At 39.9% G+C, this 6,405-nt stretch overlaps 1 pseudogene; it reads left to right on the forward strand.

Moving 5' to 3' along the window:
- The first annotated feature begins 5,939 nt into the window (after positions 1-5,939).
- LOC102863875 lies at positions 5,940-6,166 on the forward strand (annotated as a pseudogene).
- The last annotated feature ends 239 nt before the right edge of the window (positions 6,167-6,405 follow it).

Consider the following 6,405-nt stretch of genomic DNA (forward strand, 5'->3'; position numbering starts at 1 on the left):
ATTGTTGTTGTTGCTGTTGTTGTTGTTATTAATTGCCATCAAATTGTAAACAACTCATAGCGACAGAATGAATGAAAGACCTGAACACTTGCATAACTTTGATCGTTTCTCCAAGTTCATAGGGTTACCGGAGGCACGCTATTTCGGAAGTGGATGCAACTCCTGCTTCCAAGCTAGTTTAAATCGGGGAGCTCCACCAAACACTGTCCACCATGGGTAAACATTCTCACATTGGATACATCAGTATTCACAGCAATCACGAGCTACCTCTGTACAGCATATGGACAGATCAGTGCTATTCTACTTATAAAGAATGTTTGACAGAAAAACAATTAAAAACCAGGCCTGAGGGCCACAGATTAATATCACCCACCTTTGGCTTGGTAGTATCACTTTTTGTCCACTATTAATGGCCATTACTAGCCTCACAAATACTTGTTGTTGTTGTTGTTGTTGTTATGTGCCGTCGAGTCGCTTGCAACTCATAGCGACCCTATGTACAACAGCCCTAAACTCTGTTCTGTCCTGTGCCAATTCGCCAAGGACCAGTCTCTCCTTACAACATGACAAAAGTATGTCATACGAAGCCTCAGAATACTTTCCTGCAAGGAGCAGCCCGGTTTAACCCTCTCAAGGATGAGTCTGTTTGTTTTCTTAGCCGTCCATGGTACCCTCAATACTCTTCTCCAGCACCACACAAAGCTCAAAGGCATCAATTCTTCTCATATCCTCCTTAGTCATTGTCCAACTCTCTGATGCATAACAAGTGATAGCAAAGACCATGGCCTTTATCAGACGCACCTTAGTCTCCAGGGAGACACCGTTGCTCTTCAGTACTTTAGAGCGGTCCCTAACAGCAGACTTTCCCATCACAATACATCTTTTAATTTCCTGGCTGCTGGTGCCAAGAGTGTTGATTGTGGAGCCAAGCAAACTAAAGCTGTGAACAATCTCAATCCCTTCACTATCCATCCTGATGCTGGAAATGACCTTGAATTCAGCAGTCATTAAGCACGTTTGGGACTCCAAAAATGAAGAAAAGGTTAAAAGTGCTGCTGTTCAGTTAAACATGCTCTGTTCAGTTCTAGAAACTGACCGAACCTAGAAAAAACATAAAATTATAGCCAAATATAAAGTACTATCAATCCCACCATCAGAATTCAATTTTCTTTATGCTTCAGCTAATGAGTTGAAATATGACAGTAAGCAGTTCTCCTTCTGAGTACCATTGTTGTTATTGTCTAGTTATTGTCACATTTCATCACACGGACATTATGGGTGCAGAGGAGAATTGCTCCTTAGGGTTTGTGAGGACATGACCTTTCAGAAGCAGGTCACCAGGCCTGTCTTGCAAGGCATATTTGGGCAGGTTTGAACCGCCAACCTCTCATCTAGTAACTGTGCACTAAACCATTGGTACCTCTTTCTTGCATGCATCAATGCATAACTCTAACAGCTTTGCCAGTTGCCCTAACTACTGTTAGCTCTGGTGTCTTAGTGGTAAGGAATCGCCCTGCCAAAGCAAAGGTATGAGGGTTCAAATCCATCAGCTGCTCTGTGGGAGAAAAATGGGCAGTCTCCTCCCCTGCAGTATATGGCCTCTGAAAACCCCACTGGAGGGTCAGGTATAGGTCGGTTCTGATTCAATGATACATAACAACAGCAATGGCTACAGCACTGCTATTGGTTCCTCTCCCCTCCTATCTCATTTTCCTAATTCATTCATCCACTCCATCTGCTCACCCACAGCCTCCTCTCCCACTCAGGAAGCAACACATCCATGAGTAATGTTCTGTCGAATCCTGCTGCCCACACATAGCATGTGATTTCCATTCTGCTTCTGAAGCCAGAGAGCTCTTGCCAGGATGAATTTCTGAAAATTGATGACAGGGTTTCTTCCAGAAAATTTCAGGGAAAGTAGAACTCAATCTATTTTAAGAACAGATGTGTTCTTGAAGTCTGAATTTTTAAAAAGCTGGAATCAAAATGGAATTATGTTATAATATAGCACAATAAAAAAAGCAGAACAATGACATTTTTGGTCCTTGAGGTTATACATGTCTTCATCCTGTGTCCTTGAGGTAATTATCTGAGACACATCATGTCACTCGTGTTCGAGACTATTCATTAGAAACATGAAGGAGATCAGGCATAACCTCAGAATGAGTTAGAATGTGAGCTACACATTTCCGAAAAAGACCCATGTTTTGTATCAAATTATACCAACAAAAGATTTCTGGATAGAGAATCAAGACGTGTGGTCTAATAATAGCTTTTCTTTTTCTTTTTTAAAATGTTTTGTTGGGGGGTGGGAGGAGGGAGGAAATTGTACATCAATGAATCTTTTTAAAGAGAAAAGCAAAGTGGGCAGGTAGGGAAGAAAATGAGCAACAATGAATGAATGGAAATCCAAGTTTTCTGTAAACGTTCATTAAAATCACAATAAAACAAGGAAGTTTTGTGTTTTCAGGCAAAAAATTTAGATAGTAGATTCATCTCTCCATTAATAATTTTTAAGGATGTATTTTTAGTTTATCACATGTTTGCCTTCTAACTGTAAGGTTGGTGGTTCAAATCTGCTGGTCATTTTACAGGATAAAAACAGGCAGTCTCCCTCCATAAAGATTTACAGCCTTGAAAATCCAAAAGAAGGTCACCATGAGTTGGAATTGACTCAGTAGCAGTGGATTTGGTTCTGGCTAAGAGTTTTTGTGGGGTTTTTTTTAACTCTTTTATTATTATTATTAATTTCAATGAACATCTACAGAGACTTTGGAATTCCATTCATTCATTGCTGCATTTTTCTCCCCACCCACTCACCCCCACCCCCACCCCCAGTTTGCTCCTCTCCTTGAAAAGCAAAAGAAAAACTCCTTCATTGTTACAAAATCCTCCCGCCCCAACACATCCCCACTCCCACCCCAAGTATACTCCACTCTGCAACCCTCTTATAATAATCATAATGCCCTAAAATATATTAATTTTAAACTATTCTCTCCCTCATCGGCTTCAATGCAGTAAACATAATTTATCCAGTTTTTCTCAGTCTTACCCCCCCGCCCCAATGTCAGCCTCATTAATACAAATTGCTTTGTGTCATTGGTTACAATTTTTACAGTGTTTCAGCATCCTCATGATATCCATTCTATTTGTTCCTTTGCCATTGATCTGTGTAGCTTGCTTTCCCCACCTTGTGTTCTGGTGTACATGTGTGTAAATATTGATGCTTTGGTCTCACACAGTTGTTTTGGTTGACTCTTTGGTTTCATATAACTATCCAAGAAAATTCATTATTCATGGGTGATACTGATTTTTTTTAAGCCAAATGAAATCGCTTCAATTCTGAGTTCAAAGAATATTTTAGGGTAACAGTCACAAAGGCTCCTCTAGCCTCTGTCAGTTTATTAGGTCCAGTCTTCTTTTAAGAGCCAGTTATATTCCATGTTTCCCCTCTCTCCCATTCTGGAATCTTCTATTTTGCTTCAGTCATAAGTGGTATGTGGGCACTGTCTAGTTCCTCTGGTCTCAAGTTAGAAGAAGCAGTCACTTGTGTAGCTGTTAGTACTGTGGAGCTTGGAGTTCCTCCATTCTCTTTTGTTCCATAGGAGTAGAGATCAATAGCTGTATTTTAGATGGCTACTTGCAACCTTTTAAGACCCCAAATGCTACTCAACAAACTGTATGTAGAACATTATATTTGAGAACCACAATTACTTCAGTTGCCTAAGTTGTTCCAAGAGACTTTGGTCCCAAAATGCTCAATCCAGTAAACTAATCCCACAGGTTGTTTGAATATGTCTAAGAAATCGCTGTAATTGTGCTCTCTATAAGGTTTGTAATATATGTGAATATATATATGTGCTAGCGCACACACACACACACACACACACACACACATACACACACGTACAGGTACATCTTTGGAAGCAGGAGTAGCATCCACTTCTGAAACAGCTTGCCTCCAGAAACTCTATGAACTTAGAGAAACGATTAAAGTTATGAAGTGTTCAGGTCTTTCGTTCAAAGGGTTGCTATGAGTTGTCTATGACTCGACCTTCACTTAACAACGACAACAACAACAACAGGTACATCTACACACGCACATGCATTTACTTGCATGTGCTTTCCTGTGTACATATAAGCATCCATGTCTACTTACCTACGTAACCATACACGTTATTCTTGTGATTGCAAAATTGCATAAGTTTTATCATTTATTGACATTGTCCTCTTTTGTGTCTTTATTCACCTGGTCAGCTTGTGCTGACTTCACACATATTTGGGACCATTTTTTCTATCATTAGAAGTAACAAGTGTCTAACATCTAGAAATTCATCCCTTGTCCTTTCCGCTCCCAACTCTCAAATCCTGGCTTTGCCATGGAGTCAGAACGGACTCATGTCTGACTCCTATCAGGCTTCTGAGGCTCTGAGGTACTAGAGAAGAGATTGTCAATCTTTCCCCCTTGTAATTGCTTGTGGATTGAAAATACCTTTGGGTTAAAGACTGTGTCACCAGAGCTTGCTCTCTCATTCTTCGTGTAATATCAAAGAACTTGGCTTTCTGTGTGCATATATATTCTTGACTATTTATAACAGTGTGACTACCAGTATGTGTCCTTTTTTTAAATTAATTTCAATGCACATTTACAAAGATTTTGGATTTCCATTCATTTGTTGTTGCACTTTTCTCGCCACCCACCCACAAGTTTTGTCTTTTTGTGATTCACTTATTTTACTGTAGATCAATTGGTGCACATTGACCTATATTATAAGATCTCTGCAGACTTTTCATTAATTTTATAGTTGTATAGAATTGTATGAGATGACAGGAAAAGAATTAACACCTTCAAGCTGTGGTATTGGAGAAGAGCATTGAACATCCCATGGAAGTCCCCCCCCCCAAAAAAAAAAAGAAAAAAGATATGTCTAGGAGAGAATGCAGCTAGACTGTCTTTGGGGGCAAGAATGATGAAGCTTTGCCTCACATACTTTGGACATATTGCTAGGAGGTGCTATTCTTTGGAGAAGGACATTATACTGGCAAGGTTGGAGGGTAAGGGAGGGAGGGGAAGACCCTCAACCAGGTGGATTGACACAACTGTTGCAATGGGCTCTTGTGTGTCAAGAAGTGTGAGGATGGTGCAGGATAGAATAAGGTTCAGATCTTTTGTTCATAGGGTCGCTATGAGTCATACTCAGCTTGATCGTAACAACAATAGTATTCAATGTGTGCATGTACCTTTTTAAAAAAAAAATCCATCTAACAGTTATCAGTTGGTTAACACGTAGGCTGTTCCCTTAATTTTGGTATTGGGAATAATGCTGCAACAGACATAAGTCTTTGTATGTATGTTCATGCCACTATTCTTATATCTCAAGGATACAGATCTAGGAGTGGAATCACTGTGACTTGATTCTTTCATCAAATTCTGAGTTTCACATTGGCCAAATGTCAAAGTATGTAAACCATAAAACCCAATATTTAGGATAGCATTAAAGATTACTGAGGAATCTAAAAATATTCCAGCTGATTATCTAGCCTCTGCTGGAAGAAATGTAATCATCCACTTTACTAAGTAATAAAGGAATTCATTCCATTGTTTTAATGGTTGAATCTGATCTTGGAGTGAGCTGAAACATGCCTTCTCATTATTTCTACCCTTTAGCCTAGTTCTGATTCCAAGAGCAATATACATTGTGCCTTCTTTATCCACATTTGCAGGGAGCTGGCTAGCCATAGTGTGTCATAATAGTCCTGTTTTTGTCAAAAAATACAGACCTGAAACTTTTGACTGTACCCTTCATATGGGGGACCACATGGAGCAGGAAGGAGACCCGTCGGACCCATGCATCGTTCTTCTTAGTGTAGAATTTCTTAGATACCATGAGCTTCAATCATAAAATTATTTTTCTATGATCCATCACCTTCTCCTAAGGATGCATCCTGACTTATCTCCACACTTGCACACTTCTTGATTAACTTGCTGAGGGAATACCACCAAAATCACAGCATCCTGAATTTTTCTGGTCACTGCAATGATCTTGATCAACAGATGAGAAAATTCCTGAAGAATAAGTAGGCGGAAAAAAGGACCAAGAGCAAGGAGTATGGAGGTGCGACACGAAGGAGACGCTTCAGTCCTCCAGGTGAGTCAGGAAAATAAATTCAGTGTTCATTTCATGGCCTGGCTGAGAGAAGACACAAAGACTCTTGATGGGTGATTGAAAGAATCCATCTTCCTCGGTCTTCATGGTCCTTTGACTATCGAAGTCTTATCCACTTCTGTACTAGAAGAAATGGGGCACACCCATGTTTATTGCAGCTTTGTTCACAATAGCAAGGAGTTGGAAACAACCTAAGTGCCCATCAACAAACGAATGGATAGAGAAGATGTGGTATATT

The sequence above is a fragment of the Elephantulus edwardii genome, unplaced genomic scaffold (assembly GCF_000299155.1).
Source record: "Elephantulus edwardii isolate Elephantulus edwardi_28Jun2011 unplaced genomic scaffold, EleEdw1.0 scaffold00261, whole genome shotgun sequence".
Lineage (NCBI taxonomy): Eukaryota > Metazoa > Chordata > Mammalia > Macroscelidea > Macroscelididae > Elephantulus > Elephantulus edwardii.